Source organism: Taudactylus pleione, unplaced genomic scaffold, assembly GCF_031769625.1.
Source record: "Taudactylus pleione unplaced genomic scaffold, aTauple2 ptg000139l, whole genome shotgun sequence".
Taxonomy (NCBI): Eukaryota; Metazoa; Chordata; class Amphibia; order Anura; family Myobatrachidae; genus Taudactylus; species Taudactylus pleione.
Genome location: NW_028284541.1, coordinates 7,717,435 through 7,742,600, shown reverse-complemented (window position 1 = coordinate 7,742,600; position 25,166 = coordinate 7,717,435).

Below are 25,166 nucleotides of genomic sequence, written 5' to 3'. Positions count from 1 at the left end.
AAAAGTCCAGCGAAGTGAGGCGCGATTTTCTCCATGATCCTATGGAGCTAGAGCCTCGAAAGTTGGTGAGGTGGTAGCCCCACCCCTTTAGCTAATTTGGGAGAAAAAAAGCTAGTCTTTAGCCCCCTTGGTTCTCTAACCGCGATCCTTCAAGCAAGTGTTGTCCTGGGACGCTTTCGAATCCCCCTCGTCCAAGAGCCCAATGGGGGAATATCTTTGACGGGTCAGCTTTCTCAGCGGTTTCCACCGATTTGGCACATTTTTGGTGAATATCTAAGTCCAGGGCTGTCCAGCCGGAGGGCACCAGTCCGGAGTCTCTGGTCCCCCGGGAAGTGAGTTCAAAAGTCCTGCAAAGACCCGCGCGATTTTCTCCATGATCCTGTGGAGCTAGAGCCTCGAAAGTTGGTGAGGTGGTAGCCCCACTCCTTTAGCTAATTTGGGAGAAAAAAAGCTAGTCTCTAGCCCCCTTGGTTCTCTAACCGCGATCCTTCAAGCAAGTGTTGTCCTGGGACGCTTTTGAATCCCCCTCGTCCAAGAGCCCAATGGGGGAATCTCTTTGACGGGTCAGCTTTCTCAGTGGTTTCCACCGATTTGGCACATTTTTGGTGAATATCTAAGTCCAGGGCTGTCCAGCCGGAGGGCACCAGTCTGGAGTCCCTGGTCCCCCGGGAAGTGGGTTCAAAAGTCCTGCAAAGACCCGTGAGATTTTCTGAATGATCCTGTGGAGCTAGAGCCTCGAAATTTGGTGTGTTGGTAGCCCCACTCCTTTAGCTAATTTAGTGGGTTTTAGTTAGTCTCTAGCCCCCTTGGTTCTCTAACGCTGATCCTTCAAGCAAGCATCATCCGGGGAGCTATTTCGAATCCCCTGCGTCCAAGAGCCCAATGGGGGGTATCTTTGACGGGTCAGCTTTCTCAGCAGTTTCCACCAATTTTGCTTATTTTTGGTGTATATCTAAGTCCAGGGCTGTCCAGCCGGAGGGCACCAGTCCGGAGTCTCTGGTCCCCTGGGAAGTGGGTTCAAAAGTCCTGCAAAGACCTGCGCGATTTTCTCCACGATCCTGTGGAGCTAGAGCCTCGAAATTTGGTGTGTTGGTAGCGCCACTCCTTTAGCTGATTTAGTGGGTATTAGCTAGTCTCTAGCCCCCTTGGTTCTCTAACGGTGATCCTTCTAGCAAGCATCATCCTGGGAGCTCTTTCGAATCCCCTGCGTCCAAGTGCCCAATGGGTGGTATTTTTGACGGGTCAGCTTTCTCAGCAGTTTCCACCGATTTTGCCCATTTTTGGTGAATATCTAAGTGCAGGGCTTTCCAGCCGGAGGGCACCGGTCCGGAGTCTGTAGTCCCCTGGGAAGTGGGTTCAAAAGTCCAGCGAAGTGAGGAGCGATTTTCTCCATGATCCTATGGAGCTAGAGCCTCGAAAGTTGGTGAGGTGGTAGCCCCACTCCTTTAGCTAATTTGGGAGGAAAAAATCTAGTCTCTAGCCCCCTTGGTTCTCTAACCGCAATCCTTCAAGCAAGTGTTGTCCTGGGACGCTTTCGAATCCCCCTCGTCCAAGAGCCCAATGGGGGAATATCTTTGACGGGTCTGCTTTCTCAGCGGTTTCCACCGATTTGGCAAATTTTTGGTGAATATCTAAGTCCAGGGCTGTCCAGCCGGAGGGCACCAGTCTGGAGTCTCTGGTCCCCCGGGAAGTGGGTTCAAAAGTCCTGCAAAGACCCGCGCGATTTTCTGAATGATCCTGTGGAGCTAGAGCCTCGAAATTTGGTGTGTTGGTAGCCCCACTCCTTTAGCTGATTTAGTGGGTATTAGCTAGTCTCTAGCCCCCTTGGTTCTCTAACGGTGATCCTTCTAGCAAGCATCATCCTGGGAGCTCTTTCGAATCCCCCGCGTCCAAGAGCCCAATGGGTGGTATTTTTGACGGGTCAGCTTTCTCAGCAGTTTCCACCGATTTTGCCCATTTTTGGTGAATATCTAAGTGCAGGGCTTTCCAGCCGGAGGGCACCGGTACGGAGTCTGTAGTCCCCTGGGAAGTGGGTTCAAAAGTCCAGCGAAGTGAGGCGCGATTTTCTCCATGATCCTATGGAGCTAGAGCCTCGAAAGTTGGTGAGGTGGTAGCCCCACTCCTTTAGCTAATTTGGGAGAAAAAAAGCTAGTCTCTAGCCCATTTGGTTCTCTAACCGCGATCCTTCAAGCAAGTGTTGTCAAGGGACGCTTTCGAATCCCCCTCGTCCAAGAGCCCAATGGGGGAATATCTTTGACGGGTCAGCTTTCTCAGCGGTTTCCACCGATTTGGCACATTTTTGGTGAATATCTAAGTCCAGGGCTGTCCAGCCGGAGGGCACCAGTCCGGAGTCTCTGGTCCCCCGGGAAGTGGGTTCAAAAGTCCTGCAAAGACCCGCGCGATTTTCTCCATGATCCTGTGGAGCTAGAGCCTCGAAATTTGGTGTGTTGGTAGCCCAACTCCGTTAGCTAATTTAATGGGTATTAGTTAGTCTCTAGCCCCCTTGGTTCTCTAACGGTGATCCTTCTAGCAAGCATCATCCGGGGAGCTCTTTCGAATCCCCCGCGTCCAAGAGCCCAATGGGTGGTATTTTTGACGTGTCAGCTTTCTCAGCAGTTTCCACCGATTTTGCCCATTTTTGGTGAATATCTAAGTGCAGGGCTTTCCAGCTGGTGGGCACTGGTCCGGAGTCTCTAGTCCCATGGTAAGTGGGTTCAAAAGTCCAGCGAAGTGAGGCGCGATTTTCTCCATGATCCTATGGAGCTAGAGCCTCGAAAGTTGGTGAGGTGGTAGCCCCACTCCTTTAGCTAATTTGGGAGAAAAAAAGCTAGTCTTTAGCCCCCTTGGTTCTCTAACCGCGATCCTTCAAGCAAGTGTTGTCCTGGGACGCTTTCAAATCCCCCTCGTCCAAGAGCCCAATGGGGGAATATCTTTGACGGGTCAGCTTTCTCAGCGGTTTCCACCGATTTGGCACATTTTTGGTGAATATCTAAGTCCAGGGCTGTCCAGCCGGAGGGCACCAGTCCGGAGTCTCTGGTCCCCCGGGAAGTGAGTTCAAAAGTCCTGCAAAGACCTGCGCGATTTTCTCCATGATCCTGTGGAGCTAGAGCCTCGAAATTTGGTGTGTTGGTAGCCCCACTCCTTTAGCTAATTTAATGGGTATTAGTTAGTCTCTAGCCCCCTTGGTTCTCTAACGGTGATCCTTCTAGCAAGCATCATCCTGGGAGCTCTTTCGAATCCCCCGCGTCCAAGAGCCCAATGGGTGGTATTTTTGACGGGTCAGCTTTCTCAGCAGTTTCCACCGATTTTGCCCATTTTTGGTGAATATCTAAGTGCAGGGCTTTCCAGCCGGTGGGCACTGGTCCGGAGTCTCTAGTCCCATGGGAAGTGGGTTCAAAAGTCCAGCGAAGTGAGGCGCGATTTTCTCCATGATCCTATGGAGCTAGAGCCTCGAAAGTTGGTGAGGTGGTAGCCCCACCCCTTTAGCTAATTTGGGAGAAAAAAAGCTAGTCTTTAGCCCCCTTGGTTCTCTAACCGCGATCCTTCAAGCAAGTGTTGTCCTGGGACGCTTTCGAATCCCCCTCGTCCAAGAGCCCAATGGGGGAATATCTTTGACGGGTCAGCTTTCTCAGCGGTTTCCACCGATTTGGCACATTTTTGGTGAATATCTAAGTCCAGGGCTGTCCAGCCGGAGGGCACCAGTCCGGAGTCTCTGGTCCCCCGGGAAGTGAGTTCAAAAGTCCTGCAAAGACCCGCGCGATTTTCTCCATGATCCTGTGGAGCTAGAGCCTCGAAAGTTGGTGAGGTGGTAGCCCCACCCCTTTAGCTAATTTGGGAGAAAAAAAGCTAGTCTTTAGCCCCCTTGGTTCTCTAACCGCGATCCTTCAAGCAAGTGTTGTCCTGGGACGCTTTTGAATCCCCCTCGTCCAAGAGCCCAATGGGGGAATCTCTTTGACGGGTCAGCTTTCTCAGTGGTTTCCACCGATTTGGCACATTTTTGGTGAATATCTAAGTCCAGGGCTGTCCAGCCGGAGGGCACCAGTCTGGAGTCCCTGGTCCCCCGGGAAGTGGGTTCAAAAGTCCTGCAAAGACCCGTGAGATTTTCTGAATGATCCTGTGGAGCTAGAGCCTCGAAATTTGGTGTGTTGGTAGCCCCACTCCTTTAGCTAATTTAGTGGGTTTTAGTTAGTCTCTAGCCCCCTTGGTTCTCTAACGCTGATCCTTCAAGCAAGCATCATCCGGGGAGCTATTTCGAATCCCCTGCGTCCAAGAGCCCAATGGGGGGTATCTTTGACGGGTCAGCTTTCTCAGCAGTTTCCACCAATTTTGCTTATTTTTGGTGTATATCTAAGTCCAGGGCTGTCCAGCCGGAGGGCACCAGTCCGGAGTCTCTGGTCCCCTGGGAAGTGGGTTCAAAAGTCCTGCAAAGACCTGCGCGATTTTCTCCACGATCCTGTGGAGCTAGAGCCTCGAAATTTGGTGTGTTGGTAGCGCCACTCCTTTAGCTGATTTAGTGGGTATTAGCTAGTCTCTAGCCCCCTTGGTTCTCTAACGGTGATCCTTCTAGCAAGCATCATCCTGGGAGCTCTTTCGAATCCCCCGCGTCCAAGTGCCCAATGGGTGGTATTTTTGACGGGTCAGCTTTCTCAGCAGTTTCCACCGATTTTGCCCATTTTTGGTGAATATCTAAGTGCAGGGCTTTCCAGCCGGAGGGCACCGGTCCGGAGTCTGTAGTCCCCTGGGAAGTGGGTTCAAAAGTCCAGCGAAGTGAGGAGCGATTTTCTCCATGATCCTATGGAGCTAGAGCCTCGAAAGTTGGTGAGGTGGTAGCCCCACTCCTTTAGCTAATTTGGGAGGAAAAAATCTAGTCTCTAGCCCCCTTGGTTCTCTAACCGCAATCCTTCAAGCAAGTGTTGTCCTGGGACGCTTTCGAATCCCCCTCGTCCAAGAGCCCAATGGGGGAATATCTTTGACGGGTCTGCTTTCTCAGCGGTTTCCACCGATTTGGCAAATTTTTGGTGAATATCTAAGTCCAGGGCTGTCCAGCCGGAGGGCACCAGTCTGGAGTCTCTGGTCCCCCGGGAAGTGGGTTCAAAAGTCCTGCAAAGACCCGCGCGATTTTCTGAATGATCCTGTGGAGCTAGAGCCTCGAAATTTGGTGTGTTGGTAGCCCCACTCCTTTAGCTGATTTAGTGGGTATTAGCTAGTCTCTAGCCCCCTTGGTTCTCTAACGGTGATCCTTCTAGCAAGCATCATCCTGGGAGCTCTTTCGAATCCCCCGCGTCCAAGAGCCCAATGGGTGGTATTTTTGACGGGTCAGCTTTCTCAGCAGTTTCCACCGATTTTGCCCATTTTTGGTGAATATCTAAGTGCAGGGCTTTCCAGCCGGAGGGCACCGGTACGGAGTCTGTAGTCCCCTGGGAAGTGGGTTCAAAAGTCCAGCGAAGTGAGGCGCGATTTTCTCCATGATCCTATGGAGCTAGAGCCTCGAAAGTTGGTGAGGTGGTAGCCCCACTCCTTTAGCTAATTTGGGAGAAAAAAAGCTAGTCTCTAGCCCCCTTGGTTCTCTAACCGCGATCCTTCAAGCAAGTGTTGTCAAGGGACGCTTTCGAATCCCCCTCGTCCAAGAGCCCAATGGGGGAATATCTTTGACGGGTCAGCTTTCTCAGCGGTTTCCACCGATTTGGCACATTTTTGGTGAATATCTAAGTCCAGGGCTGTCCAGCCGGAGGGCACCAGTCCGGAGTCTCTGGTCCCCCGGGAAGTGGGTTCAAAAGTCCTGCAAAGACCCGCGCGATTTTCTCCATGATCCTGTGGAGCTAGAGCCTCGAAATTTGGTGTGTTGGTAGCCCAACTCCGTTAGCTAATTTAATGGGTATTAGTTAGTCTCTAGCCCCCTTGGTTCTCTAACGGTGATCCTTCTAGCAAGCATCATCCGGGGAGCTCTTTCGAATCCCCCGCGTCCAAGAGCCCAATGGGTGGTATTTTTGACGTGTCAGCTTTCTCAGCAGTTTCCACCGATTTTGCCCATTTTTGGTTAATATCTAAGTGCAGGGCTTTCCAGCTGGTGGGCACTGGTCCGGAGTCTCTAGTCCCATGGTAAGTGGGTTCAAAAGTCCAGCGAAGTGAGGCGCGATTTTCTCCATGATCCTATGGAGCTAGAGCCTCGAAAGTTGGTGAGGTGGTAGCCCCACTCCTTTAGCTAATTTGGGAGAAAAAAAGCTAGTCTTTAGCCCCCTTGTTTCTCTAACCGCGATCCTTCAAGCAAGTGTTGTCCTGGGACGCTTTCAAATCCCCCTCGTCCAAGAGCCCAATGGGGGAATATCTTTGACGGGTCAGCTTTCTCAGCGGTTTCCACCGATTTGGCACATTTTTGGTGAATATCTAAGTCCAGGGCTGTCCAGCCGGAGGGCACCAGTCCGGAGTCTCTGGTCCCCCGGGAAGTGAGTTCAAAAGTCCTGCAAAGACCTGCGCGATTTTCTCCATGATCCTGTGGAGCTAGAGCCTCGAAATTTGGTGTGTTGGTAGCCCCACTCCTTTAGCTAATTTAATGGGTATTAGTTAGTCTCTAGCCCCCTTGGTTCTCTAACGGTGATCCTTCTAGCAAGCATCATCCTGGGAGCTCTTTCGAATCCCCCGCGTCCAAGAGCCCAATGGGTGGTATTTTTGACGGGTCAGCTTTCTCAGCAGTTTCCACCGATTTTGCCCATTTTTGGTGAATATCTAAGTGCAGGGCTTTCCAGCCGGAGGGCACCGGTACGGAGTCTGTAGTCCCCTGGGAAGTGGGTTCAAAAGTCCAGCGAAGTGAGGCGCGATTTTCTCCATGATCCTATGGAGCTAGAGCCTCGAAAGTTGGTGAGGTGGTAGCCCCACTCCTTTAGCTAATTTGGGAGAAAAAAAGCTAGTCTCTAGCCCATTTGGTTCTCTAACCGCGATCCTTCAAGCAAGTGTTGTCAAGGGACGCTTTCGAATCCCCCTCGTCCAAGAGCCCAATGGGGGAATATCTTTGACGGGTCAGCTTTCTCAGCGGTTTCCACCGATTTGGCACATTTTTGGTGAATATCTAAGTCCAGGGCTGTCCAGCCGGAGGGCACCAGTCCGGAGTCTCTGGTCCCCCGGGAAGTGGGTTCAAAAGTCCTGCAAAGACCCGCGCGATTTTCTCCATGATCCTGTGGAGCTAGAGCCTCGAAATTTGGTGTGTTGGTAGCCCAACTCCGTTAGCTAATTTAATGGGTATTAGTTAGTCTCTAGCCCCCTTGGTTCTCTAACGGTGATCCTTCTAGCAAGCATCATCCGGGGAGCTCTTTCGAATCCCCCGCGTCCAAGAGCCCAATGGGTGGTATTTTTGACGTGTCAGCTTTCTCAGCAGTTTCCACCGATTTTGCCCATTTTTGGTGAATATCTAAGTGCAGGGCTTTCCAGCTGGTGGGCACTGGTCCGGAGTCTCTAGTCCCATGGTAAGTGGGTTCAAAAGTCCAGCGAAGTGAGGCGCGATTTTCTCCATGATCCTATGGAGCTAGAGCCTCGAAAGTTGGTGAGGTGGTAGCCCCACTCCTTTAGCTAATTTGGGAGAAAAAAAGCTAGTCTTTAGCCCCCTTGGTTCTCTAACCGCGATCCTTCAAGCAAGTGTTGTCCTGGGACGCTTTCAAATCCCCCTCGTCCAAGAGCCCAATGGGGGAATATCTTTGACGGGTCAGCTTTCTCAGCGGTTTCCACCGATTTGGCACATTTTTGGTGAATATCTAAGTCCAGGGCTGTCCAGCCGGAGGGCACCAGTCCGGAGTCTCTGGTCCCCCGGGAAGTGAGTTCAAAAGTCCTGCAAAGACCTGCGCGATTTTCTCCATGATCCTGTGGAGCTAGAGCCTCGAAATTTGGTGTGTTGGTAGCCCCACTCCTTTAGCTAATTTAATGGGTATTAGTTAGTCTCTAGCCCCCTTGGTTCTCTAACGGTGATCCTTCTAGCAAGCATCATCCTGGGAGCTCTTTCGAATCCCCCGCGTCCAAGAGCCCAATGGGTGGTATTTTTGACGGGTCAGCTTTCTCAGCAGTTTCCACCGATTTTGCCCATTTTTGGTGAATATCTAAGTGCAGGGCTTTCCAGCCGGTGGGCACTGGTCCGGAGTCTCTAGTCCCATGGGAAGTGGGTTCAAAAGTCCAGCGAAGTGAGGCGCGATTTTCTCCATGATCCTATGGAGCTAGAGCCTCGAAAGTTGGTGAGGTGGTAGCCCCACCCCTTTAGCTAATTTGGGAGAAAAAAAGCTAGTCTTTAGCCCCCTTGGTTCTCTAACCGCGATCCTTCAAGCAAGTGTTGTCCTGGGACGCTTTCGAATCCCCCTCGTCCAAGAGCCCAATGGGGGAATATCTTTGACGGGTCAGCTTTCTCAGCGGTTTCCACCGATTTGGCACATTTTTGGTGAATATCTAAGTCCAGGGCTGTCCAGCCGGAGGGCACCAGTCCGGAGTCTCTGGTCCCCCGGGAAGTGAGTTCAAAAGTCCTGCAAAGACCCGCGCGATTTTCTCCATGATCCTGTGGAGCTAGAGCCTCGAAAGTTGGTGAGGTGGTAGCCCCACCCCTTTAGCTAATTTGGGAGAAAAAAAGCTAGTCTTTAGCCCCCTTGGTTCTCTAACCGCGATCCTTCAAGCAAGTGTTGTCCTGGGACGCTTTTGAATCCCCCTCGTCCAAGAGCCCAATGGGGGAATCTCTTTGACGGGTCAGCTTTCTCAGTGGTTTCCACCGATTTGGCACATTTTTGGTGAATATCTAAGTCCAGGGCTGTCCAGCCGGAGGGCACCAGTCTGGAGTCCCTGGTCCCCCGGGAAGTGGGTTCAAAAGTCCTGCAAAGACCCGTGAGATTTTCTGAATGATCCTGTGGAGCTAGAGCCTCGAAATTTGGTGTGTTGGTAGCCCCACTCCTTTAGCTAATTTAGTGGGTTTTAGTTAGTCTCTAGCCCCCTTGGTTCTCTAACGCTGATCCTTCAAGCAAGCATCATCCGGGGAGCTATTTCGAATCCCCTGCGTCCAAGAGCCCAATGGGGGGTATCTTTGACGGGTCAGCTTTCTCAGCAGTTTCCACCAATTTTGCTTATTTTTGGTGTATATCTAAGTCCAGGGCTGTCCAGCCGGAGGGCACCAGTCCGGAGTCTCTGGTCCCCTGGGAAGTGGGTTCAAAAGTCCTGCAAAGACCTGCGCGATTTTCTCCACGATCCTGTGGAGCTAGAGCCTCGAAATTTGGTGTGTTGGTAGCGCCACTCCTTTAGCTGATTTAGTGGGTATTAGCTAGTCTCTAGCCCCCTTGGTTCTCTAACGGTGATCCTTCTAGCAAGCATCATCCTGGGAGCTCTTTCGAATCCCCCGCGTCCAAGTGCCCAATGGGTGGTATTTTTGACGGGTCAGCTTTCTCAGCAGTTTCCACCGATTTTGCCCATTTTTGGTGAATATCTAAGTGCAGGGCTTTCCAGCCGGAGGGCACCGGTCCGGAGTCTGTAGTCCCCTGGGAAGTGGGTTCAAAAGTCCAGCGAAGTGAGGAGCGATTTTCTCCATGATCCTATGGAGCTAGAGCCTCGAAAGTTGGTGAGGTGGTAGCCCCACTCCTTTAGCTAATTTGGGAGGAAAAAATCTAGTCTCTAGCCCCCTTGGTTCTCTAACCGCAATCCTTCAAGCAAGTGTTGTCCTGGGACGCTTTCGAATCGCCCTCGTCCAAGAGCCCAATGGGGGAATATCTTTGACGGGTCTGCTTTCTCAGCGGTTTCCACCGATTTGGCAAATTTTTGGTGAATATCTAAGTCCAGGGCTGTCCAGCCGGAGGGCACCAGTCTGGAGTCTCTGGTCCCCCGGGAAGTGGGTTCAAAAGTCCTGCAAAGACCCGCGCGATTTTCTGAATGATCCTGTGGAGCTAGAGCCTCGAAATTTGGTGTGTTGGTAGCCCCACTCCTTTAGCTGATTTAGTGGGTATTAGCTAGTCTCTAGCCCCCTTGGTTCTCTAACGGTGATCCTTCTAGCAAGCATCATCCTGGGAGCTCTTTCGAATCCCCCGCGTCCAAGAGCCCAATGGGTGGTATTTTTGACGGGTCAGCTTTCTCAGCAGTTTCCACCGATTTTGCCCATTTTTGGTGAATATCTAAGTGCAGGGCTTTCCAGCCGGAGGGCACCGGTACGGAGTCTGTAGTCCCCTGGGAAGTGGGTTCAAAAGTCCAGCGAAGTGAGGCGCGATTTTCTCCATGATCCTATGGAGCTAGAGCCTCGAAAGTTGGTGAGGTGGTAGCCCCACTCCTTTAGCTAATTTGGGAGAAAAAAAGCTAGTCTCTAGCCCCCTTGGTTCTCTAACCGCGATCCTTCAAGCAAGTGTTGTCAAGGGACGCTTTCGAATCCCCCTCGTCCAAGAGCCCAATGGGGGAATATCTTTGACGGGTCAGCTTTCTCAGCGGTTTCCACCGATTTGGCACATTTTTGGTGAATATCTAAGTCCAGGGCTGTCCAGCCGGAGGGCACCAGTCCGGAGTCTCTGGTCCCCCGGGAAGTGGGTTCAAAAGTCCTGCAAAGACCCGCGCGATTTTCTCCATGATCCTGTGGAGCTAGAGCCTCGAAATTTGGTGTGTTGGTAGCCCAACTCCGTTAGCTAATTTAATGGGTATTAGTTAGTCTCTAGCCCCCTTGGTTCTCTAACGGTGATCCTTCTAGCAAGCATCATCCGGGGAGCTCTTTCGAATCCCCCGCGTCCAAGAGCCCAATGGGTGGTATTTTTGACGTGTCAGCTTTCTCAGCAGTTTCCACCGATTTTGCCCATTTTTGGTTAATATCTAAGTGCAGGGCTTTCCAGCTGGTGGGCACTGGTCCGGAGTCTCTAGTCCCATGGTAAGTGGGTTCAAAAGTCCAGCGAAGTGAGGCGCGATTTTCTCCATGATCCTATGGAGCTAGAGCCTCGAAAGTTGGTGAGGTGGTAGCCCCACTCCTTTAGCTAATTTGGGAGAAAAAAAGCTAGTCTTTAGCCCCCTTGTTTCTCTAACCGCGATCCTTCAAGCAAGTGTTGTCCTGGGACGCTTTCAAATCCCCCTCGTCCAAGAGCCCAATGGGGGAATATCTTTGACGGGTCAGCTTTCTCAGCGGTTTCCACCGATTTGGCACATTTTTGGTGAATATCTAAGTCCAGGGCTGTCCAGCCGGAGGGCACCAGTCCGGAGTCTCTGGTCCCCCGGGAAGTGAGTTCAAAAGTCCTGCAAAGACCTGCGCGATTTTCTCCATGATCCTGTGGAGCTAGAGCCTCGAAATTTGGTGTGTTGGTAGCCCCACTCCTTTAGCTAATTTAATGGGTATTAGTTAGTCTCTAGCCCCCTTGGTTCTCTAACGGTGATCCTTCTAGCAAGCATCATCCTGGGAGCTCTTTCGAATCCCCCGCGTCCAAGAGCCCAATGGGTGGTATTTTTGACGGGTCAGCTTTCTCAGCAGTTTCCACCGATTTTGCCCATTTTTGGTGAATATCTAAGTGCAGGGCTTTCCAGCCGGTGGGCACTGGTCCGGAGTCTCTAGTCCCATGGGAAGTGGGTTCAAAAGTCCAGCGAAGTGAGGCGCGATTTTCTCCATGATCCTATGGAGCTAGAGCCTCGAAAGTTGGTGAGGTGGTAGCCCCACCCCTTTAGCTAATTTGGGAGAAAAAAAGCTAGTCTTTAGCCCCCTTGGTTCTCTAACCGCGATCCTTCAAGCAAGTGTTGTCCTGGGACGCTTTCGAATCCCCCTCGTCCAAGAGCCCAATGGGGGAATATCTTTGACGGGTCAGCTTTCTCAGCGGTTTCCACCGATTTGGCACATTTTTGGTGAATATCTAAGTCCAGGGCTGTCCAGCCGGAGGGCACCAGTCCGGAGTCTCTGGTCCCCCGGGAAGTGAGTTCAAAAGTCCTGCAAAGACCCGCGCGATTTTCTCCATGATCCTGTGGAGCTAGAGCCTCGAAAGTTGGTGAGGTGGTAGCCCCACTCCTTTAGCTAATTTGGGAGAAAAAAAGCTAGTCTCTAGCCCCCTTGGTTCTCTAACCGCGATCCTTCAAGCAAGTGTTGTCCTGGGACGCTTTTGAATCCCCCTCGTCCAAGAGCCCAATGGGGGAATCTCTTTGACGGGTCAGCTTTCTCAGTGGTTTCCACCGATTTGGCACATTTTTGGTGAATATCTAAGTCCAGGGCTGTCCAGCCGGAGGGCACCAGTCTGGAGTCCCTGGTCCCCCGGGAAGTGGGTTCAAAAGTCCTGCAATGACCCGTGAGATTTTCTGAATGATCCTGTGGAGCTAGAGCCTCGAAATTTGGTGTGTTGGTAGCCCCACTCCTTTAGCTAATTTAGTGGGTTTTAGTTAGTCTCTAGCCCCCTTGGTTCTCTAACGCTGATCCTTCAAGCAAGCATCATCCGGGGAGCTATTTCGAATCCCCTGCGTCCAAGAGCCCAATGGGGGGTATCTTTGACGGGTCAGCTTTCTCAGCAGTTTCCACCAATTTTGCTTATTTTTGGTGTATATCTAAGTCCAGGGCTGTCCAGCCGGAGGGCACCAGTCCGGAGTCTCTGGTCCCCTGGGAAGTGGGTTCAAAAGTCCTGCAAAGACCTGCGCGATTTTCTCCACGATCCTGTGGAGCTAGAGCCTCGAAATTTGGTGTGTTGGTAGCGCCACTCCTTTAGCTGATTTAGTGGGTATTAGCTAGTCTCTAGCCCCCTTGGTTCTCTAACGGTGATCCTTCTAGCAAGCATCATCCTGGGAGCTCTTTCGAATCCCCCGCGTCCAAGTGCCCAATGGGTGGTATTTTTGACGGGTCAGCTTTCTCAGCAGTTTCCACCGATTTTGCCCATTTTTGGTGAATATCTAAGTGCAGGGCTTTCCAGCCGGAGGGCACCGGTCCGGAGTCTGTAGTCCCCTGGGAAGTGGGTTCAAAAGTCCAGCGAAGTGAGGAGCGATTTTCTCCATGATCCTATGGAGCTAGAGCCTCGAAAGTTGGTGAGGTGGTAGCCCCACTCCTTTAGCTAATTTGGGAGGAAAAAATCTAGTCTCTAGCCCCCTTGGTTCTCTAACCGCAATCCTTCAAGCAAGTGTTGTCCTGGGACGCTTTCGAATCCCCCTCGTCCAAGAGCCCAATGGGGGAATATCTTTGACGGGTCTGCTTTCTCAGCGGTTTCCACCGATTTGGCAAATTTTTGGTGAATATCTAAGTCCAGGGCTGTCCAGCCGGAGGGCACCAGTCTGGAGTCTCTGGTCCCCCGGGAAGTGGGTTCAAAAGTCCTGCAAAGACCCGCGCGATTTTCTGAATGATCCTGTGGAGCTAGAGCCTCGAAATTTGGTGTGTTGGTAGCCCCACTCCTTTAGCTGATTTAGTGGGTATTAGCTAGTCTCTAGCCCCCTTGGTTCTCTAACGGTGATCCTTCTAGCAAGCATCATCCTGGGAGCTCTTTCGAATCCCCCGCGTCCAAGAGCCCAATGGGTGGTATTTTTGACGGGTCAGCTTTCTCAGCAGTTTCCACCGATTTTGCCCATTTTTGGTGAATATCTAAGTGCAGGGCTTTCCAGCCGGAGGGCACCGGTACGGAGTCTGTAGTCCCCTGGGAAGTGGGTTCAAAAGTCCAGCGAAGTGAGGCGCGATTTTCTCCATGATCCTATGGAGCTAGAGCCTCGAAAGTTGGTGAGGTGGTAGCCCCACTCCTTTAGCTAATTTGGGAGAAAAAAAGCTAGTCTCTAGCCCCCTTGGTTCTCTAACCGCGATCCTTCAAGCAAGTGTTGTCAAGGGACGCTTTCGAATCCCCCTCGTCCAAGAGCCCAATGGGGGAATATCTTTGACGGGTCAGCTTTCTCAGCGGTTTCCACCGATTTGGCACATTTTTGGTGAATATCTAAGTCCAGGGCTGTCCAGCCGGAGGGCACCAGTCCGGAGTCTCTGGTCCCCCGGGAAGTGGGTTCAAAAGTCCTGCAAAGACCCGCGCGATTTTCTCCATGATCCTGTGGAGCTAGAGCCTCGAAATTTGGTGTGTTGGTAGCCCAACTCCGTTAGCTAATTTAATGGGTATTAGTTAGTCTCTAGCCCCCTTGGTTCTCTAACGGTGATCCTTCTAGCAAGCATCATCCGGGGAGCTCTTTCGAATCCCCCGCGTCCAAGAGCCCAATGGGTGGTATTTTTGACGTGTCAGCTTTCTCAGCAGTTTCCACCGATTTTGCCCATTTTTGGTGAATATCTAAGTGCAGGGCTTTCCAGCTGGTGGGCACTGGTCCGGAGTCTCTAGTCCCATGGTAAGTGGGTTCAAAAGTCCAGCGAAGTGAGGCGCGATTTTCTCCATGATCCTATGGAGCTAGAGCCTCGAAAGTTGGTGAGGTGGTAGCCCCACTCCTTTAGCTAATTTGGGAGAAAAAAAGCTAGTCTTTAGCCCCCTTGGTTCTCTAACCGCGATCCTTCAAGCAAGTGTTGTCCTGGGACGCTTTCAAATCCCCCTCGTCCAAGAGCCCAATGGGGGAATATCTTTGACGGGTCAGCTTTCTCAGCGGTTTCCACCGATTTGGCACATTTTTGGTGAATATCTAAGTCCAGCGCTGTCCAGCCGGAGGGCACCAGTCCGGAGTCTCTGGTCCCCCGGGAAGTGAGTTCAAAAGTCCTGCAAAGACCTGCGCGATTTTCTCCATGATCCTGTGGAGCTAGAGCCTCGAAATTTGGTGTGTTGGTAGCCCCACTCCTTTAGCTAATTTAATGGGTATTAGTTAGTCTCTAGCCCCCTTGGTTCTCTAACGGTGATCCTTCTAGCAAGCATCATCCTGGGAGCTCTTTCGAATCCCCCGCGTCCAAGAGCCCAATGGGTGGTATTTTTGACGGGTCAGCTTTCTCAGCAGTTTCCACCGATTTTGCCCATTTTTGGTGAATATCTAAGTGCAGGGCTTTCCAGCCGGTGGGCACTGGTCCGGAGTCTCTAGTCCCATGGGAAGTGGGTTCAAAAGTCCAGCGAAGTGAGGCGCGATTTTCTCCATGATCCTATGGAGCTAGAGCCTCGAAAGTTGGTGAGGTGGTAGCCCCACCCCTTTAGCTAATTTGGGAGAAAAAAAGCTAGTCTTTAGCCCCCTTGGTTCTCTAACCGCGATCCTTCAAGCAAGTGTTGTCCTGGGACGCTTTCGAATCCCCCTCGTCCAAGAGCCCAATGGGGGAATATCTTTGACGGGTCAGCTTTCTCAGCGGTTTCCACCGATTTGGCACATTTTTGGTGAATATCTAAGTCCAGGGCTGTCCAGCCGGAGGGCACCAGTCCCGAGTCTCTGGTCCCCCGGGAAGTGAGTTCAAAAGTCCTGCAAAGACCCGCGCGATTTTCTCCATGATCCTGTGGAGCTAGAGCCTCGAAATTTGGTGAGGTGGTAGCCCTACTCCTTTAGCTAATTTAGTGGGTATTAGCTAGTCTCTAGCCCCCTTGGTTCTCTAACGGTGATCCTTCTAGCAAGCATCATCCTGGGAGCTCTTTCGAATCCCCCGCGTCCAAGAGCCCAATGGGTGGTATTTTTGACGGGTCAGCTTTCTCAGCAGTTTCCACCGATTTTGCCCATTTTTGGTGAATATCTAAGTGCAGGGCTTTCCAGCCGGAGGGCACCGGTCCGGAGTCTGTAGTCCCCTGGGATGTGGGTTCAAAAGTCCAGCGAAGTGAGGCGCGATTTTCTCCATGATCCTATGGAGCTAGAGCCTCGAAAGTTGGTGAGGTGGTAGCCCCACTCCTTTAGCTAATTTGGGAGAAAAAAAGCTAGTCTCTAGCCCCCTTGGTTCTCTAACCGCGATCCTTCAAGCAAGTGTTGTCCGGGGACGCTTTCGAATCCCCCTCGTCCAAGAGCCCAATGGGGGAATATCTTTGACGGGTCAGCTTTCTCAGCGGTTTCCACCGATTTTGCCCATTTTTGGTGAATATCTAAGTGCAGGGCTTTCCAGCCGGAGGGCACCGGTCCGGAGTCTGTAGTCCCCTGGGAAGTGGGTTCAAAAGTCCAGCGAAGTGAGGCGCGATTTTCTCCATGATCCTATGGAGCTAGAGCCTCGAAATTTGGTGTGTTGGTAGCCCCACTCCTTTAGCTAATTTAATGGGTATTAGTTAGCCTCTAGCCCCCTTGGTTCTCTAACAGTGATCCTTCAAGCAAGCATCATCCGGGGAGCTATTTCGAATCCCCTGTGTCCAAGAGCCCAATGGGGGGTATCTTTGACGGGTCAGCTTTCTCAGCAGTTTCCACCAATTTTGCCTATTTTTGGTGTATATCTAAGTCCAGGGCTGTCCAGCCGGAGGGCACCAGTTCGGAGTCTCTGGTCCCCCGGGAAGTGGGTTCAAAAGTCCTGCAAAGACCCGCGCGATTTTCTCCATGATCCTGTGGAGCTAGAGCCTCGAAAGTTGGTGAGGTGGTAGCCCCACTCCTTTAGCTAATTTAGTGGGTATTAGCTAGTCTCTAGCCCCCTTGGTTCTCTAACGGTGATCCTTCTAGCAAGCATCATCCTGGGAGCTCTTTCGAATCCCCCGCATCCAAGAGCCCAATGGGTGGTATTTTTGACGGGTCAGCTTTCTCAGCAGTTTCCACCGATTTTGCCCATTTTTGGTGAATATCTAAGTGCAGGGCTTTCCAGCCGGAGGGCACCAGTCCGGAGTCTCTGGTCCCCCGGGAAGTGGGTTCAAAAGTCCTGCAAAGACCCGCGCGATTTTCTGAATGATCCTGTGGAGCTAGAGCCTCGAAATTTGGTGTGTTGGTAGCCCCACTCCTTTAGCCAATTTAATGGGTATTAGTTAGCCTCTAGCCCCCTTGGTTCTCTAACGGTGATCCTTCAAGCAAGCATCATCCGGGGAGCTATTACGAATCCCCTGCGTCCAAGAGCCCAATGGGGGGTATCTTTGACGGGTCAGCTTTCTCTGCAGTTTCCACCAATTTTGCCCATTTTTGGTGAATATCTAAGTGCAGGGCTTTCCAGCCAGAGGGCACCGGTCCAGAGTCTCTAGTCCCCTCGGAAGTGGGATCAAATGTCCAGCGAAGTGAGGCGCGATTTTCTCCATGATCCTATGGAGCTAGAGCCTCGAAAGTTGGTGAGGTGGTAGCCCCACTCCTTTAGCTAATTTGGGAGAAAAAAAGCTAGTCTCTAGCCCCCTTGGTTCTCTAACCGCGATCCTTCAAGCAAGTGTTGTCCTGGGACGCTTTCGAATCCCCCTCGTCCAAGAGCCCAATGGGGGAATATCTTTGACGGGTCAGCTTTCTCAGCGGTTTCCACCGATTTGGCACATTTTTGGTGAATATCTAAGTCCAGGGCTGTCCAGCCGGAGGGCACCAGTCTGGAGTCTCTGGTCCCCTGGGAAGTGGATTCAAAAGTCCTGCAAAGACCCGCGCGATTTTCTGAATGATCCTGTGGAGCTAGAGCCTCGAAATTTGGTGTGTTGGTAGCCCCACTCCTTTAGCTAATTTAATGGGTATTAGTTAGTCTCTAGCCCCCTTGGTTCCCTAACGGTGATCCTTCTAGCAAGCATCATCCTGGGAGCTCTTTCGAATCCCCCGCGTCCAAGAGCCCAATGGGTGGTATTTTTGACGGGTCAGCTTTCTCAGCAGTTTCCACCGATTTTGCCCATTTTTGGTGAATATCTAAGTGCAGGGCTTTCCAGCCGGTGGGCACTGGTCCGGAGTCTCTAGTCCCATGGGAAGTGGGTTCAAAAGTCCAGCGAAGTGAGGCGCGATTTTCTCCATGATCCTATGGAGCTAGAGCCTCGAAAGTTGGTGAGGTGGTAGCCCCACCCCTTTAGCTAATTTGGGAGAAAAAAAGCTAGTCTCTAGCCCCCTTGGTTCTCTAACCGCGATCCTTCAAGCAAGTGTTGTCCTGGGACGCTTTCGAATCCCCCTCGTCCAAGAGCCCAATGGGGGAATATCTTTGACGGGTCTGCTTTCTCAGCGGTTTCCACCGATTTGGCACATTTTTGGTGAATATCTAAGTCCAGGGCTGTCCAGCCGGAGGGCACCAGTCTGGAGTCTCAGGTCCCCCGGGAAGTGGGTTCAAAAGTCCTGCAAAGACCCGCGCGATTTTCTGAATGATCCTGTGGAGCTAGAGCCTCGAAATTTGGTGTGTTGGTAGCCCCACTCCTTTAGCTAATTTAGTGGGTATTAGTTAGTCTCTAGCCCCCTTGGTTCTCTAACGCTGATCCTTCAAGCAAGCATCATCCGGGGAGCTATTTCGAATCCCCTGCGTCCAAGAGCCCAATGGGGGGTATCTTTGATGGGTCAGCTTTCTCTGCAGTTTCCACCAATTTTGCCTATTTTTGGTGTATATCTAAGTCCATGGCTGTCCAGCCGGAGGGCACCAGTCCGGAGTCTCTGGTCCCCCGGGAAGTGGGTTCAAAAGTCCTGCAAAGACCGTGCAATTTTCTAAATGATCCTGTGGAGCTAGAGCCTCGAAATTTGGTGTGTTGGTAGCGCCACTCCTTTAGCTAATTTAGTGGGTATTAGCTAGTCTCTAGCCCCCTTGGTTCTCTAACGGTGATCCTTCTAGCAAGCATCATCCTGGGAGCTATTTCGAATCCCCTGCGTCCAAGTGCCCAATGGGGGGTATCTTTGACGGGTCAGCTTTCTCAGCAGTTTCCACCAATTTGGCAAATTTTTGGTGAATATCTAAGTCCAGGGCTGTCCAGCCGGAGGGCACCAGTCTGGAGTCTCTGGTCCCCCGGGAAGTGGGTTCAAAAGTCCTGCAAAGACCCGCGCGATTTTCTCCATGATCCTGTGGAGCTAGAGCCTCGAAATTTGGTGTGTTGGTAGCCCAACTCCGTTAGCTAATTTAATGGGTATTAGTTAGTCTCTAGCCCCCTTGGTTCTCTAACGGTGATCCTTCTAGCAAGCATCATCCGGGGAGCTCTTTCGAATCCCCCGCGTCCAAGAGCCCAATGGGTGGTATTTTTGACGTGTCAGCTTTCTCAGCAGTTTCCACCGATTTTGCCCATTTTTGGTGAATATCTAAGTGCAGGGCTTTCCAGCCGGTGGGCACTGGTCCGGAGTCTCTAGTCCCATGGTAAGTGGGTTCAAAAGTCCAGCGAAGTGAGGCGCGATTTTCTCCATGATCCTATGGAGCTAGAGCCTCGAAAGTTGGTGAGGTGGTAGCCCCACTCCTTTAGCTAATTTGGAAGAAAAAAAGCTAGTCTTTAGCCCCCTTGGTTCTCTAACCGCGATCCTTCAAGCAAGTGTTGTCCTGGGACGCTTTCGAATCCCCCTCGTCCAAGAGCCCAATGGGGGAATATCTTTGACGGGTCTGCTTTCTCAGCGGTTTCCACCGATTTGGCACATTTTTGGTGAATATCTAAGTCCAGGGCTGTCCAGCCGGAGGGCACCAGTCTGGAGTCTCAGGTCCCCCGGGAAGTGGGTTCAAAAGTCCTGCAAAGACCCGCGCGATTTTCTGAATGATCCTGTGGAGCTAGAGCCTCGAAATTTGGTGTGTTGGTAGCCCCACTCCTTTAGCTAATTTAGTGGGTATTAGTTAGTCTCTAGCCCCCTTGGTTCTCTAACGCTGATCCTTCAAGCAAGCATCATCCGGGGAGCTATTTCGAATCCCCTGCGTCCAAGAGCCCAATGGGGGGTATCTTTGATGGGTCAGCTTTCTCTGCAGTTTCCACCAATTTTGCCTATTTTTGGTGTATATCTAAGTCCATGGCTGTCCAGCCGGAGGGCACCAGTCCGGAGTCTCTGGTCCCCCGGGAAGTGGGTTCAAAAGTCCTGCAAAGACCGTGCAATTTTCTAAATGATCCTGTGGAGCTAGAGCCTCGAAATTTGGTGTGTTGGTAGCGCCACTCCTTTAGCTAATTTAGTGGGTATTAGCTAGTCTCTAGCCCCCTTGGTTCTCTAACGGTGATCCTTCTAGCAAGCATCATCCTGGGAGCTATTTCGAATCCCCTGCGTCCAAGTGCCCAATGGGGGGTATCTTTGACGGGTCAGCTTTCTCAGCAGTTTCCACCAATTTGGCAAATTTTTGGTGAATATCTAAGTCCAGGGCTGTCCAGCCGGAGGGCACCAGTCTGGAGTCTCTGGTCCCCCGGGAAGTGGGTTCAAAAGTCCTGCAAAGACCCGCGCGATTTTCTCCATGATCCTGTGGAGCTAGAGCCTCGAAATTTGGTGTGTTGGTAGCCCAACTCCGTTAGCTAATTTAATGGGTATTAGTTAGTCTCTAGCCCCCTTGGTTCTCTAACGGTGATCCTTCTAGCAAGCATCATCCGGGGAGCTCTTTCGAATCCCCCGCGTCCAAGAGCCCAATGGGTGGTATTTTTGACGTGTCAGCTTTCTCAGCAGTTTCCACCGATTTTGCCCATTTTTGGTGAATATCTAAGTGCAGGGCTTTCCAGCCGGTGGGCACTGGTCCGGAGTCTCTAGTCCCATGGTAAGTGGGTTCAAAAGTCCAGCGAAGTGAGGCGCGATTTTCTCCATGATCCTATGGAGCTAGAGCCTCGAAAGTTGGTGAGGTGGTAGCCCCACTCCTTTAGCTAATTTGGAAGAAAAAAAGCTAGTCTTTAGCCCCCTTGGTTCTCTAACCGCGATCCTTCAAGCAAGTGTTGTCCGGGGACGCTTTCAAATCCCCCTCGTCCAAGAGCCCAATGGGGGAATATCTTTGACGGGTCAGCTTTCTCAGCGGTTTCCACCGATTTGGCACATTTTTGGTGAATATCTAAGTCCAGGGCTGTCCAGCCGGAGGGCACCAGTCCGGAGTCTCTGGTCCCCCGGGAAGTGAGTTCAAAAGTCCTGCAAAGACCTGCGCGATTTTCTCCATGATCCTGTGGAGCTAGAGCCTCGAAATTTGGTGTGTTGGTAGCCCCACTCCTTTAGCTAATTTAATGGGTATTAGTTAGTCTCTAGCCCCCTTGGTTCTCTAACGGTGATCCTTCTAGCAAGCATCATCCTGGGAGCTCTTTCGAATCCCCCGCGTCCAAGAGCCCAATGGGTGGTATTTTTGACGGGTCAGCTTTCTCAGCAGTTTCCACTGATTTTGCCCATTTTTGGTGAATATCTAAGTGCAGGGCTTTCCAGCCGGTGGGCACTGGTCCGGAGTCTCTAGTCCCATGGGAAGTGGGTTCAAAAGTCCAGCGAAGTGAGGCGCGATTTTCTCCATGATCCTATGGAGCTAGAGCCTCGAAAGTTGGTGAGGTGGTAGCCACACTCCTTTAGCTAATTTGGGAGAAAAAAAGCTAGTCTCTAGCCCCCTTGGTTCTCTAACCGCAATCCTTCAAGCAAGTGTTGTCCTGGGACGCTTTCGAATCCCCCTCGTCCAAGAGCCCAATGGGGGAATATCTTTGACGGGTCTGCTTTCTCAGCGGTTTCCACCGATTTGGCACATCTTTGGTGAATATCTAAGTCCAGGGCTGTCCAGCCGGAGGGCACCAGTCTGGAGTCTCAGGTCCCCCGGGAAGTGGGTTCAAAAGTCCTGCAAAGACCCGCGCGATTTTCTGAATGATCCTGTGGAGCTAGAGCCTCGAAATTTGGTGTGTTGGTAGCCCCACTCCTTTAGCTAATTTAGTGGGTATTAGTTAGTCTCTAGCCCCCTTGGTTCTCTAACGCTGATCCTTCAAGCAAGCATCATCCAGGGAGCTATTTCGAATCCCCTGCGTCCAAGAGCCCAATGGGGGGTATCTTTGATGGGTCAGCTTTCTCTGCAGTTTCCACCAATTTTGCCTATTTTTGGTGTATATCTAAGTCCATGGCTGTCCAGCCGGAGGGCGCCAGTCCGGAGTCTCTGGTCCCCCGGGAAGTGGGTTCAAAAGTCCTGCAAAGACCGTGCAATTTTCTAAATGATCCTGTGGAGCTAGAGCCTCGAAATTTGGTGTGTTGGTAGCGCCACTCCTTTAGCTAATTTAGTGGGTATTAGCTAGTCTCTAGCCCCCTTGGTTCTCTAACGGTGATCCTTCTAGCAAGCATCATCCTGGGAGCTATTTCGAATCCCCTGCGTCCAAGTGCCCAATGGGGGGTATCTTTGACGGGTCAGCTTTCTCAGCAGTTTCCACCAATTTGGCAAATTTTTGGTGAATATCTAAGTCCAGGGCTGTCCAGCCGGAGGGCACCAGTCTGGAGTCTCTGGTCCCCCGGGAAGTGGGTTCAAAAGTCCTGCAAAGACCCGCGCGATTTTCTCCATGATCCTGTGGAGCTAGAGCCTCGAAATTTGGTGTGTTGGTAGCCCAACTCCGTTAGCTAATTTAATGGGTATTAGTTAGTCTCTAGCCCCCTTGGTTCTCTAACGGTGATCCTTCTAGCAAGCATCATCCAGGGAGCTCTTTCGAATCCCCCGCGTCCAAGAGCCCAAATGGTTGTATTTTTGACGTGTCAGCTTTCTCAGCAGTTTCCACCGATTTTGCCCATTTTTGGTGAATATCTAAGTGCAGGGCTTTCCAGCCGGTGGGCACTGGTCCGGAGTCTCTAGTCCCATGGTAAGTGGGTTCAAAAGTCCAGCGAAGTGAGGCGCGATTTTCTCCATGATCCTATGGAGCTAGAGCCTCGAAAGTTGGTGAGGTGGTAGCCCCACTCCTTTAGCTAATTTGGGAGAAAAAAAGCTAGTCTTTAGCCCCCTTGGTTCTCTAACCGCGATCCTTCAAGCAAGTGTTGTCCTGGGACGCTTTCAAATCCCCCTCGTCCAAGAGCCCAATGGGGGAATATCTTTGACGGGTCAGCTTTCTCAGCTGTTTCCACCGATTTGGCACATTTTTGGTGAATATCTAAGTCCAGGGCTGTCCAGCCGGAGGGCACCAGTCCGGAGTCTCTGGTCCCCCGGGAAGTGAGTTCAAAAGTCCTGCAAAGACCTGCGCGATTTTCTCCATGATCCTGTGGAGCTAGAGCCTCGAAATTTGGTGTGTTGGTAGCCCCACTCCTTTAGCTAATTTAATGGGTATTAGTTAGTCTCTAGCCCCCTTGGTTCTCTAACGGTGATCCTTCTAGCAAGCATCATCCTGGGAGCTCTTTCGAATCCCCCGCGTCCAAGAGCCCAATGGGTGGTATTTTTGACGGGTCAGCTTTCTCAGCAGTTTCCACCGATTTTGCCCATTTTTGGTGAATATCTAAGTGCAGGGCTTTCCAGCCGGTGGGCACTGGTCCGGAGTCTCTAGTCCCATGGGAAGTGGGTTCAAAAGTCCAGCGAAGTGAGGCGCGATTTTCTCCATGATCCTATGGAGCTAGAGCCTCGAAAGTTGGTGAGGTGGTAGCCCCACCCCTTTAGCTAATTTGGGAGAAAATAAGCTAGTCTTTAGCCCCCTTGGTTCTCTAACCGCGATCCTTCAAGCAAGTGTTGTCCTGGGACGCTTTCGAATCCCCCTCGTCCAAGAGCCCAATGGGGGAATATCTTTGACGGGTCAGCTTTCTCAGCGGTTTCCACCGATTTGGCACATTTTTGGTGAATATCTAAGTCCAGGGCTGTCCTGCCGGAGGGCACCAGTCCGGAGTCTCTGGTCCCCCGGGAAGTGAGTTCAAAAGTCCTGCAAAGACCTGCGCGATTTTCTCCATGATCCTGTGGAGCTAGAGCCTCGAAATTTGGTGTGTTGGTAGCCCCACTCCTTTAGCTAATTTAATGGGTATTAGTTAGTCTCTAGCCCCCTTGGTTCTCTAACGGTGATCCTTCTAGCAAGCATCATCCTGGGAGCTCTTTCGAATCCCCCGCGTCCAAGAGCCCAATGGGTGGTATTTTTGACGGGTCAGCTTTCTCAGCAGTTTCCACCGATTTTGCCCATTATTGGTGAATATCTAAGTGCAGGGCTTTCCAGCCGGAGGGCACCGGTCCGGAGTCTGTAGTCCCCTGGGATGTGGGTTCAAAAGTCCAGCGAAGTGAGGCGTGATTTTCTCCATGATCCTATGGAGCTAGAGCCTCGAAAGTTGGTGAGGTGGTAGCCCCACTCCTTTAGCTAATTTGGGAGAAAAAAAGCTAGTCTCTAGCCCCCTTGGTTCTCTAACCGCGATCCTTCAAGCAAGTGTTGTCCGGGGACGCTTTCGAATCCCCCTCGTCCAAGAGCCCAATGGGGGAATATCTTTGACGGGTCAGCTTTCTCAGCGGTTTCCACCGATTTTGCCCATTTTTGGTGAATATCTAAGTGCAGGGCTTTCCAGCCGGAGGGCACCGGTCCGGAGTCTGTAGTCCCCTGGGAAGTGGGTTCAAAAGTCCAGCGAAGTGAGGCGCGATTTTCTCCATGATCCTATGGAGCTAGAGCCTCGAAATTTGGTGTGTTGGTAGCCCCACTCCTTTAGCTAATTTAATGGGTATTAATTAGCCTCTAGCCCCCTTGGTTCTCTAACAGTGATCCTTCAAGCAAGCATCATCCGGGGAGCTATTTCGAATCCCCTGTGTCCAAGAGCCCAATGGGGGGTATCTTTGACGGGTCAGCTTTCTCAGCAGTTTCCACCGATTTTGCCCATTTTTGGTGAATATCTAAGTGAAGGGCTTTCCAGCCGGAGTGCACCGGTCCGGAGTCTGTAGTCCCCTGGGAAGTGGGTTCAAAAGTCCAGCGAAGTGAGGCGCGATTTTCTCCATGATCCTATGGAGCTAGAGCCTCGAAAGTTGGTGAGGTGGTAGCCCCACTCCTTTAGCTAATTTGGGAGAAAAAAAGCTAGTCTCTAGCCCCCTTGGTTCTCTAACCGCGATCCTTCAAGCAAGTGTTGTCCGGGGACGCTTTCGAATCCCCCTCGTCCAAGAGCCCAATGGGGGAATATCTTTGACGGGTCAGCTTTCTCAGCGGTTTCCACCGATTTGCCACATTTTTGGTGAATATCTAAGTCCAGGGCTGTCCAGCCGGAGGGCACCAGTCCGGAGTCTCTGGTCCCCCGGGAAGTGGGTTCAAAAGTCCTGCAAAGACCCGCGCGATTTTCTGAATGATCCTGTGGAGCTAGAGCCTCGAAATTTGGTGTGTTGGTAGCCCCACTTCTTTAGCCAATTTAATGGGTATTAGTTAGCCTCTAGCCCCCTTGGTTCTCTAACGGTGATCCTTCAAGCAAGCATCATCCGGGGAGCTATTTCGAATCCCCTGCGTCCAAGAGCCCAATGGGGGGTATCTTTGACGGGTCAGCTATCTCTGCAGTTTCCACCGATTTTGCCCATTTTTGGTGAATATATAAGTGCAGGGCTTTCCAGCCGGTGGGCACTGGTCCGGAGTCTCTAGTCCCATGGGAAGTGGGTTCAAAAGTCCAGCGAAGTGAGGCGCGATTTTCTCCATGATCCTATGGAGCTA